The sequence below is a fragment of the Hylobates moloch genome, unplaced genomic scaffold, assembly GCF_009828535.3.
Source record: "Hylobates moloch isolate HMO894 unplaced genomic scaffold, HMol_V3 SCAFFOLD_10, whole genome shotgun sequence".
NCBI lineage: Eukaryota > Metazoa > Chordata > Mammalia > Primates > Hylobatidae > Hylobates > Hylobates moloch.
Window position 1 is genome coordinate 3,577,752 of NW_026652285.1, and position 14,454 is coordinate 3,592,205.

Consider the following 14,454-nt stretch of genomic DNA (forward strand, 5'->3'; position numbering starts at 1 on the left):
TCTCTCACACAGATGGCTTCGAAGCCTGGTTTACCACTATGTCCTTAATGTGTGTTGCACCCAAAATAAATTCTGAGGAGGACAGTGCTTGGTGAGATCATCTTGCCATTTGATACACGTGTCTGAGCAAGTTGGTGTTTTTTCTATTCCTGAACCCACTGCCTAAGAGTGAAACCTGATTCACATTGTAACAATAGCCACTGAGATCTTCACAAAGCAAAGAGAAGCTTTATACAAAAGGGTGAAGGAAAGCTCACTCCTGGGATACCTCTGATTAATTAGGCTTTAATGGATTCCCTTCAAGAACCTGTCAGAAAAACAAGCCAGGTGTAGCGGCTCACACCTGTAATCCCAGCTACTTGGAAGGCTAAGGCAGAAGGATCCCTTGAACCCAGGAGTTCGAGGCTGCGGTGAGCTGTGATTGTGCCACTGTGCTCTAGCCTAGGGGACAAAATGAGACCACATCTCTAAAAAACAAGGAGGAAGGAGAATTTTATTACTTAATGGATATAGAGTTTCTGTTTTACAAGATGAAAAGGGTTTTGGAGCTGAATACTGGTGATGGTACCAGAACATTATGAATGTATTTAATATCACTAAAATGTACACTTAAAAACGGTTACAGTGGGCTGGGCATGGTGGCTCGTGCCTGTAATACCAGCATTTTGGAAGGCCAAGGTGGGTAGATCACCTGAGGTTAGGAGTTTGAGACCAGCCTGGCCAACATGGCCAATGTCTCTACTAAAAATACAAAAATTAGCTGGGTGTGGTGGTGCATGCCTGTAATCCCAGCTATTCTGGAGGCTAAGGCATGAGAATCGCTTGAACCCGGGAGGTGGAGGTTGCAGTGAGCCGAGATCATGCCATTGTACTCCAGCCTGGGTGACAGAACAAGACTCCACCTAAAAAAAAAAAAAAAAAAAAAAGTTACAGGGGTAAATTTTATGTTGTGTGTATTTTACCGCAATAAAAAAATGGGGAGGGGGGGGGATATGAGGCATCAAGCCAGGAAAAAACATGGAGGTTTGTAACCAGCCTGGGAAAAACAGTGAGACCCCCATCTCAAAAATCGAAAAACAAGACAAAACAAGGCTGGGCGCGGTGGCTCACGCCTGTAATCCCAGCATTTTGGGAGGCCCAGGTGGGCGGATCACGAGGTCAGGAGTTTGAGATCAGCCTGGCTAAGATGATGAAACCCTGTCTCTACTAAAAAAACTGGCCAAGATGGTGAAAGCCCATCTCTACTAAAAATAAAAAAAAATTAGCCAGGTGTGGTGGCGAGTGCCTGTAGTCCCAGCTACTCGGGAGGCTGAGCAGGAAAATTGTTGAACTCGGGAGGCGGAACTTGCAGTGAGCTGAGATTGTGCCACTGCACTCCAGCCTGGGCAACAGAGTGAGACTTTGTCTCAAAAAAAAAAAAGAAAAACAAGACAAAAACAAAAAAGACATAAAGACATGGAGGAAACTTAAATTCATATTGCTAAATGTAAGAAGCCAATCTGAAAGTGATACATATTGTGCGACTCTGTAACTATATATTATATATATATAATATATATTTTGAGACAGAGTCTGGCTCTGTGGCCCAGGCTGGAGTGCAGTGGCGTGATCTTGGCTCAATGCAACCTCTGCCTCCTGGGTTTGAGTGATTCTCATGCCTCGGCCTCCCGAGTAGCTGGGACTACAGGCACGTGCCACCACGCCCTGCTAATTTTTGTATTTTTTAGTAGAGACAGGGTTTCTCCAATGTTGGCCAGGCTGGTCTCGAACTTCTGACCTCAGGTGATCCACCCGCCTCGGCCTCCCACAGTGCTGAGATTACAGGCATGAGCCATGCACCCTGACAATAATCGGGAAAAGATAAAACTATAGAGACAGTAAAAAGATCAGTGGTTGCCAGGGATTAGAAGGGAAGGAGGGATGAATAGGTGGAGCACAGGGAACTTTTAGGGCAGTGAAACGATTCTGATATTGTACATGACATTATGCATTTGTCAAAACTCATAGAACTGTACAACACACAGAATGAACCCTAATATATATTATGAACCTGAGTTAATAATAATGTGTCAATATTGATCCGTCAGTTGTAATAAATGTAGCACACTAATTTGTAATAACTAACATTGTACGATGTTCATAGTAGAGGCAACTGTGCCTGGGAAGAGGAGGTATGTAGAAACTGTTCAGTGTTTCTGTAAACCTAAAACTGCTCTAAAATGTCTGTTAATTTTTTTTAAAGATAAGGAGAAAAGAAGAAAGATCCATATTAGATATCTTGGAATTTCTCAAAAAGGGAGAATTGCTAAAAAAAAAAAAAAATCATTGAAATGGGATTTGGTTGAAATGACTATGAATGACTGGAAGAAAGCTGTCCCCATCTAGAAGGATTCTACATTCAGATTTTCTCCAAATGACTCCATGTTCTCATTATAGATTAAGGGGAAAAAATGGAAATCCTAAACACTTTAAAAGACAGCCAAAAGTACACAATCAGGGCCAGGCGCTGTAGCTCATGCCTGTAATTCCAGCACTTTGGGAGGCCGAGGCAGGTGGATCACTTGAGGTCAGGAGTTTGAGATCAGCCTGGCCAACATGGCGAAGCCCTCTCTCCACTAAAAATACAAAAATTACCCAGGCATGGTGGCGCATGCCTGTAATCCTGGCTACTTGGGAGGCTGAGGCAGGAGAGTCGCTTGAACCCGGGAGGTGGAGGCTGCGGTGAGCCAAGATTGTGCCACTGCACTCTAGCCTGGGTAACAGAGAGAGACTCTGTCTCACACAAAAACAAACAAACAAAGACGCAAAAAAACACAATCATATTCCTCTGCAAATGTGTCCTCCAATCTTTGTCTTGGCTCAGCCCAGCAGCATTTTTGGATATAACTGTCCTGAATTCACCTTCTTTGTTTTCTGGTTCTGCAGGCCAGTGACTCAGTCACAAAAGGTGAGGTGTGCAGGGAGGTCCTAAGGGAATTTGATGAGAGTACAGGGGAACTCTGAAATACTGATCACACAAAGTCCCGAAATGTGATTTCCCCTTTTTTGACCATGATTCTCATTTCGTCCCACCTATGATGAAAGCTTGGTTTGTACTGAGAATGATGTTTTCCAGTTTCATACATGTCCCTACAAAGGACATGAACTCATCATTTTTTATGGCTGCATAGTATTCCATGGTGTATATGTGCCACATTTTCTTAATCCAGTCTATCGTTGTTGGACATTTGGGTTGGTTCCAAGTCTTTGCTATTGTGAATAGTGCTGCAATAAACATACGTGTGCATGTGTCTTTATAGCAGCATGATTTATACCTTTGGGTATATACCCAGTAATGGGATGGCTGGGTCAAATGGTATTTCTAGTTCTAGATCCCTGAGGAATCGCCACACTGACTTCCACAATGGTTGAACTAGTTTACAGTCCCACCAACAGTGTAAAAGTGTTCCTATTTCTCCACATCCTCTCCAGCACCTGTTGTTTCCTGACTTTTTAATGATCGCCATTCTAACTGGTGTGAGATGGTATCTTATTGATGTTTTGATTTGCATTTCTCTGATGGCCAGTGATGATGAGCATTTCTTCATGTGTTTTTTGGCTGCATAAATGTCTTCTTTTGAGAAGTGTCTGTTCATGTCCTTTGCCCACTTTTTGATGGGGTTGTTTGTTTTTTTCTTGTAAATTTGTTTGAGTTCATTGTAGATTCTGGATATTAGCCCTTTGTCAGATGAGTAGGTTGCAAAAATTTTCTCCCATTCTGTAGGTTGCCTGTTCACTCTGATGGTAGTTTCTTTTGCTGTGCAGAAGCTCTTTAGTTTAATTAGATCCCATTTGTCAATTTTGGCTTTTGTTGCCATTGCTCTTGGTGTTTTAGACATGAAGTCCTTGCCCACACCTATGTCCTGAATGGTATTGCCTAGGTTTTCTTGTAGGATTTTAATGGTTTTAGGTCTAACATTTAAGTCTTTAATCCATCTTGAATTAATTTTTGTATAGGGTGTAAGGAAGGGATCCTGTTTCAGCTTTCTACATATGGCTAGCCAGTTTTCCCAGCACCATTTATTAAATAGGGAATCCTTTCCCCATTTCTTGTTTTTGTCAGGTTTGTCAAAGATCAGATAGTTGTAGATATGCAGCATTATTTCTGAGGGCTCTGTTCTGTTCCATTGATCTATGTCTCTGTTGTGGTACCAGTACCATGCTGTTTTGGTTACTGTAGCCTTGTAGTATAGTTTGAAGTCAGGTAGTGTGATGCCTCCAGCTTTGTTCTTTTGGCTTAGGATTGACTTGGTGATGCGGGCTCTTTTTTGGTTCCATATGAACTTTAAAGTAGTTTTTTCCAATTCTGTGAAGAAAGTCATTGGTAGCTTGATGGGGATGGCATTGAATCTATAAATTACCTTGGGCAGTATGGCCATTTTCATGACATTGATTCTTCCAACCCATGAGCATGGAATGTTCTTCCATTTGTTTGTATCCTCTTTTATTTCATTGAGCAGTGGTTTGTAGTTCTCCTTGAAGAGGTCCTTCACATCCCTTGTAAGTTGGATTCCTAGGTATTTTATTCTCTTTGAAGCAATTGTGAATGGGAGTTCACTCATGATTTGGCTCTCTGTTTGTCTGTGATTGGTGTACAAGAATGCTTGTGATTTTTGTACATTGATTTTGTATCCTGAGACTTTGCTGAAGTTGCTAATCAGCTTAAGGAGATTTTGGGCTGAGACAATGGGGTTTTCTAGATATACAATCATGTCATCTGCAAACAGGGACAATTTGACTTCCTCTTTTCCTAATCGAATACCCTTTATTTCCTTCTCCTGCCTGATTGCCCTGGCCAGAACTTCCAGCACTATGTTGAATAGGAGTGGTGAGAGAGGGCATCCCTGTCTTGTGCCAGTTTTCAAAGGGAATGCTTCCAGTTTTTGCCCATTCAGTATGATATTGGCTGTGGGTTTGTCATAGATAGCTCTTATTATTTTGAGATACGTCCCATCAATACCTAATTTATTGAGAGTTTTTAGCCTGAAGGTTGTTGAATTTTGTCAAAGGCCTTTTCTGCATCTATTGAGATAATCATGTGGTTTTTGTCTTTGGTTCTGTTTATATGCTGGATTACATTTATTGATTTGCGTATGTTGAACCAGCCTTGCATCCCAGGGATGAAGCCCACTTGATCATGGTGTATAAGCTTTTTGATGTGCTGCTGATCCAGCCACACTTACAAACACTGCTGCTTGAATCCTGTGCTGTTAGAAGCCTTCTTCTGCAGAAGTGGCCTTGGTTTTATTGCTTTTTAGCGGTTGGGAACCAGCTTCCTGCCAACTGTTTGGAAGGACATGCCCAGTTTCCAGCTCTGGATAGATATGAAAGTGAAAGTTTCTGAAAATGATCCTTGCTGGCTGGGATCTGAAGCACCTGTCAGGAGGAAGAACAGATTGGCCCTAACTCAAGGGTGCTCCCAAGTGGCTGTGGACCAGCTATGAGTCCCTTGCAGGGAGAGGCAAGAAGTGTGAGCAAAGCTACAGGTAAATGAAGAAACGGGAGACGTCTGAGACACAGCATCCATTTTATTTTTCCTTTTAGTCTTTTGAGCTTGCAGCAGTAAATATTTTTAATTAAAAAATTTAATTTACAAATTTACAAATAAAAATTGTATATACTTAATATATACATGATTTGATATACATATACATTATATAATGATCATCACAATCAAATTAACATACCTGTCATCATCCATATTTACCACTGTGTGTGTGTGTGGTGGGGTGAGGTCATTTAAATTCTGTTCCCTCATCAAATTTCAAGTAAATGATACAGCAAGTTACACTATGTTGTAAATTAGATGCCCAGAACTTGTTCATCTTATAAATAAAAGTTTGTAACCTTTCATCAACATCTCTTCACTTCCTTCACACCCCAGCCTCTGATAACCACCATTCTACTCTGCTTCTATGAGTTCAACTTTTTAATTTTTAAATTCTTATTTATTTTATTTATCTATTTATTGAGACAGGGATTTGCACTGGTGGTACCACAGCTCACTGCAGCCTTGAACTCCCAAGCTCAAGCAGTCCTCTGACCTCAATCCCCCAAGTAGCTGGGACTATAGGCACATGCCACCACACCTGGCTAATTTTTGTATTTTTTATAGAAACAGGGTTTTGCCATGTTGCCCAGGCTGGTCTCGAACTTCTGAGCTCAAGCAGTCCACCTCAACCTCCCAAAGTGCTGGCACTGCAGGTGTGAGCCACCATGCCAAGTCAAGTTCAACTTTTTTAGATTCCACATGCAAGTGGAATCATAGAGTAATTGTCTTTCTGTGCCTGGCTTATTTCACTTAGCATAATATCTTCCTGGCTCATCCATGTCCCAAATGGCAGAATGTCCTTTTTAAAGGCTGAATAATGTTCCGTTATGTATGTATATATACCACATTTTCTTTATCCATTGATCTGTTGATAAACATGGGTTGTTTCCACATCTTAGCTATTGTGAATAAGGCTGCTTTAATCATGGGGGTGCAGATATCTCTTTTAGATACTGATTTCATTTACTTTGGATATATAGTTGACCCTCCATATCTGTAGTTTCCAAATCCATGGATTCAACCAACCAAGGATCAAACATATTTTAAAATATTGCATCTCTACTGAACATGTACAGACTTTTTTTGATTATTGTTTTTTAAACAATAGAGTATAACAACTATTTAGGCCATGAGCAGTGGCTTAAGCCTGTAATCCCAGGACTTTGGGGCCAGGCACAGTGGCTCATGCCTATAATCCCATCACTTTGGGAGGATGAGGCGGGTGGATCACCTGAGGTTAGGAGTTCGAGACCAGCTTGACCAACATGGAGAAACCCTGTCTCTACTAAAAATGCAAAATTAGCAGGCGTAGTGGTGCATGCCTGTAATCCCAGCTACTCAGGAGGATGAGGCAGGAGAATCACTTGAACCCGGGAAGTGGAGGTTGCAGTAAGCCGAGATCACACCATTGCACTCCAGCCTGGGCAACAAGAGTGAAACTCCATCTCAAAACAAACACACAAACAAACAAACAAACAGTGTATTACAACTATTTAGGCCATAAACAGTGGCATGTGCCTGTAATCCCAGCACTTTGGGAGGCCAAGATAGGAGGATCACTTGAGTCCAGGAGTTCAAAATCAACCTGGGTAACATAGGGATGCCCTGTTTCTACAAAAAGTAGAAAAATTACCTGGACATGGTGGCTCATATGCCTGTAATCTCAGCACTTTGAGAAACTGAGGCAGGAGGATCACTTGAGGTCAGGAGTTTGAGACCAGCCTGGCCAACATGGCGAAACCCCATCTCTACTAAAAAATACCAAAAAAAAAAAAAAAAAATTAGCCAGGCATGGTGGCACGTGCCTGTAGTCCCAGCTACTCGGGAGGCTGAGGCAGAAGTATCGCTTGAACCTGGGAGGCAGAGGTTGCAGTGAGCCAAGATCACGCCACTGCATTCCATCCAGCCTGGGTGGACCATAGCCTGGGTGACAGAGTGAGACTTCCTCTCAAAAAAAAAAGAAAATGTAGCCTGGCACAGTGGTGCACACCTGTAGTCTCAGTTACTCAGGAGGATGAGGCAGGAGGACGCATTGAGCCTAGGAGATGGAAGTTGCAGTGAGCTGTGTTGTGCCACTGCACTCTAGCCTGAGTGACAAAAATGATTTACATAGCATTGACATTGTATTGAGTATTATAAGTAATCTAGAGATGATTTAAAGTATATAGGAGAATGTGCACAGGTCACATGCAAATACTACAACTTTTTTTTTTTTTGAGACAGCGTCTCACTCCATTACCCAAGCTGGAGTACACTGACACCATCATGGCTCACTGCAGCCTTGATCTCCTGGGCTCAAGCGATCCTCACACCTGAGCCTCCCAAGTAGCTGGGACTACAGGTGCATGCTACCAAGCCCGGCTAAAATACTACAACATTTTATATCAGGGACTTGAGCATCTGTGGATTTTGGTTTCAATGGGAGGTCCCAGAGCCAATCCCCACTGACACCAAGGGATGACTGTATACCTAGAAGTCAGATTGCTGGATTATATAGGAGTTCTATTTTGTGATACAGATTCCTTGACTGTAACTTACACTGGTGGGCCAGAAATGCCAGAATCACAGGGTAAGCTGAAGCTTAGAGCAATAAAGCGCTAATAAGGCACTAATAAATGATAGCTAATATTTATTCAGCACTTACTCTGTACCAGGCATTGGGCTAAGTGTTTGCGTGAAATATCTCATTCAATCTTCACAACAATTGTGAAAAGCAGGCACTATTTCTGTCCCCATTCTAGAGACAAGAAAATGGAGGCACAGACAAACTAACTAACTGGCTCAGGTCACAAAACTAGTATGTGATAGAGCTGGGATTTGAGTCTGGCTTGCTGGACTCTTGAGTCTGTCCTCTTAAACACTATGCTAATGAGGAGCAAGGCGAAAAGATTAGAAAAAAGAAAGTGCTTCTCAAGTGGCTGTAATGGCTTTTAGCCATTACTGTTTAATGGGAAGTATAGACAGGTCTATTGACGAAGAAAGAAAAAGAACCTAAAATTGTAGGTGAGGTGGTCATCAAAGAACAAAAGGTCAACAAATTGAGTTTCAAAAATCTGATTAGCTTTTATTAGCAATTCATGAACCACGCAGCATCCAATCTACAAAACAGAAAGGAGCTCCAATGAGCTGACAGAATGGGTAAGTTTTATGGGCAGAAAGAGACAGAGGAAAGCAGGAACAATGAACAAATGGTGGATTGATCATTTCAAGATTACTTTCCTTGTAAGAATGTAAGTGAAATCTTATCTGGCTTAATGGGATTTGGTTATCATCTCTCTCCTGATTTCTTGAAGATCTGATCTTAGAAGTAAACAACTTTGGTTTGGTTTGATGACATGGAACTTCAGCCTTGTTTGGGGCCTGCTGTTTTTTTTTCTTTTCATACCAGATAGGTAATGTTCGAGACCAGCCTGACCAACATGGAGAAACCCTGTCTCTATTAAAAATACAAAATTAGGCCGGGTGTGGTGGCTCACGCCTGTAATCCCAGCACTTTGGGAGGCTGAGGTGGGTGGATCACAAGGTCAGGAGTTCAAGACCAGCCTGGCCGACATGGTGAAACCCCGTCTCTACTAAAATACAAAAATTAGCTAAGTGCAGTGGTGAGCACCTGTAATCCCAGCTACTCGGGAGGCTGAGGCAGGAGAATCGCTTGAACCCAGGAGGTGGAGGTTGTAGTGAGCTGAGATTGTGCCATTGCACTTCAGCCTGGGCAACAAGAGTGAAACTCCGTCTCAAAAAAAAAAAGGAAAAAGTGATGGAGAGGGGTAAGTGGCAGGTCATGCATGCACTGACTCCTCAGATGTTGGCTCTCATGTCCTTAGTCAAAGCAAGTCTCATGACCGTACCTCACTTCAAAGAGAGCATGGATGTACATGCCTACTGCATGTTTGGAAAAGGAAAGAGAATATTTGTGATGGAAAAAAAATCAAGCATAATGATATTTGTGTCAATGACAGCTCAATGTTTATAGAAAACAGTGGACATTTTCTAGGTTTTATAGAAATTATGTGATGCAAAAATGTTTATCATGTAATACAGGTTTTAAAAAATGCATTAAATGACTAGGCACAATGACTCATGCCTGTAATCTTAGCACTTGGGTAGGCTAAGGTGGGAGGATCATTTGAGCCCAGGAGTTCGAGACTAACTTGGGCAATATAGTGAGACTCCATCTCTGTAAAAATAAAAATAAAAATAATTATATATTTTAAAATGCACTAAATGATCGCCATGTAGAATGGAGAACTCAAAATGAGGTTACTACTTTAATTGGTTTTAAAGTGAGAGAAGAAATCATAGACAACATATTTAGAAGTAAATATGGATTAGCTCATTCGTGGATTAAAGGGTTAATGGGTTCATGGATTAATGATATATCATGGGAGTGAGACTGATGGCTTTATAAGAAGAGAAAGAGACTTTAGCTAGCACACTTAGCCCCTTGTCCTGTGATGCCCTGAGTTGCCTCCAGAGAGACCCCACCAGCAAGAAGACCCTCAGCAGATGCAAACTCTCGACCTGGGATTTCTCAGCTTCCGTAATTATAAGAAATATATTTCTTCTTCTTCTTCTTCTTCTTCTTTTTCTTCTTCTTTTTTTTTTTTTTTTGGCGACAGAGTCTTGCTCTGTTGCCCAGGCTGGAGTGCAACGGCACGGTCTGGTCTCACTGCAACCTCCACCTCCTGGGTTCAAGTAATTCTCTTGCCTCAGCCTCCCAAGTAGCTGGGATTACAGGCACCCGCCATCACGTCCAGCTAATTTTTGTATTTTTAGTAGAGACAGGGTTTCACCATGTTAGCCAGGATGGTCTCGAACTGCTGACCTCGTGATCCGCCCGCCTTGGCCTCCCAAAGTGCTGGGATTACAGGTGTGAACCACCGTGCCCGACACATTTCTTTTATTTATAAATGACCCAGTTTCAGGTGTTCTGTTATAAGGAACTGAAAATGAACTAAGACGAGAGAAAACCTGGCCAAGGCCCATCCTAACGAACCAGCAGTCTCCCTATTCTATTTATTTAATTATGGCCATTTAGGAAACTTGTTACAGTTACAAGTCCTAGAACAGAGCTTTTCCTCCAAAGATTTTATACACACACACACACACACACACACACACGCACACACACACACACACACACATATTTTTTGAGACAGAGTCTAGCTCTTTCACCCAGGCTGGAGTGCAATGGCGTGATCTTGGCTCACTGCAACCTCCACCTCCCAGGTTCAAGCTATTCTGTCTCAGCCTCTTGAGTAGCTGGGATTACAGATGTGCGCCACCACACCCAGCTAACTTTTGTATTTTTAGTAGAGACAGAGTTTCACCATGTTGGCCAGGCTGGTCTCAGATTCCTGGTCTCAAGTGATCCCCCGGCTTTGGCCTCCCAAAGTGCTGGGATTACAGGTGTGAGCCACCTGCCTGGCCCAAAGATCATACTTATTTCACGAAGTTTCAGGCTCAAGCCCTCCCCACTGTCCTGTGCCACACATGCCCATAACCTCAGTGCCAAGTCAGAGGCTGAACGCTCATTATGTACTTAGTATAGAGTGGATCGTTTAAACATTAAAATATTCATGGAATGAAAAAAATAGGTACATTGCATTTTACCATAGGAAAACTAGTAAAATTGGACCACGTATTCCTGACCAAGGACTCAGAACTAAATAAGTCAAAAATACATCCTAAAAGAGTATAAAATCTGTAATCACCTAAAACAATAAACATGTGCCACTCCAGCTTCTATAAAATGGGTTTGAGGTACTCTACACAGTGATTACACAGGGAGTCCAATGAACTGTAGAGTACATAAAAGTACCATTGGATCATACACTTGAACTCAAGCCTAATTTGATGGCTATCATGTGGTCAATTATAATCTTGCTGGACTAGTTAGACCTTAGCATGGCTCATATGAGATGATTTAATGATCCAAACATACCTCAAAGATGCCTTTATTTTCTCTTGATCTATTTCCCTGGAGAGCAAGCAGAGGTATTTAAAACAATTTCCATGAGTCAGTACCCTCAGTGCTTAATGTGCTATTGATAATGACAGTCCTTCTAGCCAACTGGGTCGAGTATTGAGGAAACAAGATGCACTGGGAGGTGTGGATGCCTGGCACGTGACACGCCCACTGGGGTGGGGCATGCCCTGGGAGGGAAGCCCATGAGTGTGGGTGCCGGGGGGCCATCCAGTATGGCAGGCAGAATGTGGAACTTGGGGTGCAAGGAAGCTGATAATAAACAGTTTTATAGTAAAATGGGAGGCCTCAGAGTCATCTGGTATAACAAGAGGCGGACAGAGGCTAGCAACAGACCAGATATTTAATTAACGCCCTTGGCATTCTTGGATACCACAGTCACCATTCAAAATACTTTGGGGTGATCCCAGAGATCCGTGATATGTAGTCATTTGCCATTTTGCCAGGACAAGGATCTTAAACACCTGAGGGCCTAGGAATGACTTGAGTGAATGGCTGGCATTCCATCTCACCATAACTTTGTGGTTCTTTGTTCATGGTTGGGTATGCAGAAATTTTCCTTCGGTAATTAAAAAAATAAAAATGACCACAATGGTTTTTTCTTTGGAAAAAAGTCAGCTGCTTCTTACTGGTATTAAAATGAAGAGAAATTCAGCCAGAAAATGAAATATAACTGAAAGTGAAACTCAGCTGTGCTGGGCTAGAAGGGGTTGACCAGGCCCGCTTGCACTTTGTCTGTCTGTCTGTCTGTCTCTCCGTCTCCCTCTGTCACCCAGGCTAGAATGCAATGGTGTGATCACCACAGCCTCTAACTCCTGCCCATCCCAAAGTGCTGGATTACTTGAATGAGCCACTGCCTGTGGCCCGCACTTATACTCTAATAAAAAAAAAAAAAAGACATTGAAGAAGCTGTTTGAATATGACCCCAAAAAGGGTCATCAAAGGAGAGTTAAACTTTAGTGAAAGTTGAAAAGGGGGTTAACATGAGACGTGAGGCTATCCACAAGCAGCAGTGAGCCTTTGATTCTGGAGAACAAGGGGCATCTGCATAAACAATACAGAGATTCAAAAAGGCTTGGAAAAGTGTTGCTCAAGCATGTTATGGGTTGGCTGTAATCAGAAGTCAAGCTTGTGGGAGCTGTTTTTGGGAAAGCATGTCAGCAGGTAAGCAGCAACATTGCCCCTCGCTGGATGGGTGGAGCATGGGGAGGGACTTAGTCCCGGAAGGCCTGGAGGGAGTGCTCAGCAGATCATCATCACACCACTGCACTATGCACTGCAGCCTGGGTGCAGACCCTGTCTCTTGTGAAAAAAAAAAAAAAAAAAAAAGTTGGGATTGGGGGAGGACTTTTGGCCCCGGGAGTGAGGCAGAAGCTAGCCAACAGAACCTAAGACAGGGGCCGGAAGTCCAAGCAGACCCCAGAGCAAACTTCCTTTGTGTTGTGCTCCCCAGTACCAAGCCAAACATCCTACTCTTCCTTTCTAAAATCAGGATCGCTCCTAAAAATTGTGGCAGGGCTGACCCTCCAGGTTCAAAGGAGGTTCAAGAGCTCTGAGATATAGAGAAGAGGGCTGGAAAGGCTAGGAACCAGAAAGGGCGTGAGAAAATTTTCCCAATGAGAAGAGCAGGGGCAGACTGCTGCAGGGCTCCTGGATAAATCAAATGATGTAACATCTGGTTTTCCTTCTTTGCTGGGGAACCTTTACATAAAGTCCTCAATTTGTGGCTGCCTGGCTTAAGGCTAGGGCAATTTGTACTGTGTCACCTTGAATAAGTTGGGATCTACATTTCCCAGAATCCCATTCCCCATACGGTTTCAAGAGTGAGTTCGCCAAAAGAGGAATTTGCAGGATATTGGACGGAGGTGAAGCAGCAGCCATTACCCTCTCCCTCTGTAGGCCGTCGTGATTAGCAGTGGTTACAGACAGATGCAGAGGTGCCTATGACCACCGGCACCGCTGGTTCCGGGTGTAGGGCCCGTTTTTTTTTCTGTCTGTCTTCTGCTCCCAATCTACCTCTTCCTACCAACTGCTGATGCTATGGAACAATGGTGTTTTTGTTTGTTTTGTTTTGTTTTAAGACAGAGTCTGGCTCTGTCCTCCAGACTGGAATGCAATGGCATGACCTTGGCTCACTGAAACCTCCGCCTCCCGGGTTCAAGCAATTATTGTGCCTCAGCCTCCCGAGTAGCTGGGATTACAGGCACATGCCACCACATCCAGGTAATTTTTGTATTTTTAGTGGAGACTTGATTTCGTCATGTTAGCCAGCCTGGTCTCAAACTCCTGGCCTCAAGTGATCCAACTGCCTTGGCCTCCCAAAGTGCTGGGATTACAGGTGTGAGCCTTTGCGCCCAGCCCAATGGTGACTCTTGACTCACCACCAGATGCTTGACAGTGATGCATAAAGGCAGCAGCTATGCAGAGGGACGGCTTCCCACTGACCTGCCATGAGCTTGTTTTGCCATCCTATTTTGGGGCTAGATGTGCTTAGCTTCTCAGATTGACCAAATAGTAATCTCTTCTCTGATCCCCAACTTTTCTCCTAGACCTTCACTTTCTTGGCTTCCCTTACAAATGTGTAAGATCTCATCCTAGAATACATTTCCTATCCCATAAGTAGTAGTTCTGCTTCCCTGGATAACCTCTGACTATATACTAGGTAGGCTGAAAAATCCAGGCAGGTGTTTACTTACTCTTCAGGATTATTTGGTTCCAAGAAACAGAAAGCCACGCTGAACTAATTTAAGCAAAAAAGGGGGCCTTTATTGGCTGAGGTTCTCAAACCGTGAAAGTGCTGGAGTGACTAGAGCCAGGAGTTTAAAAACTGTCAGTCTCTTATCTCTGCCACTCTTTTCCTGTTAGCTTTATTCTTCCC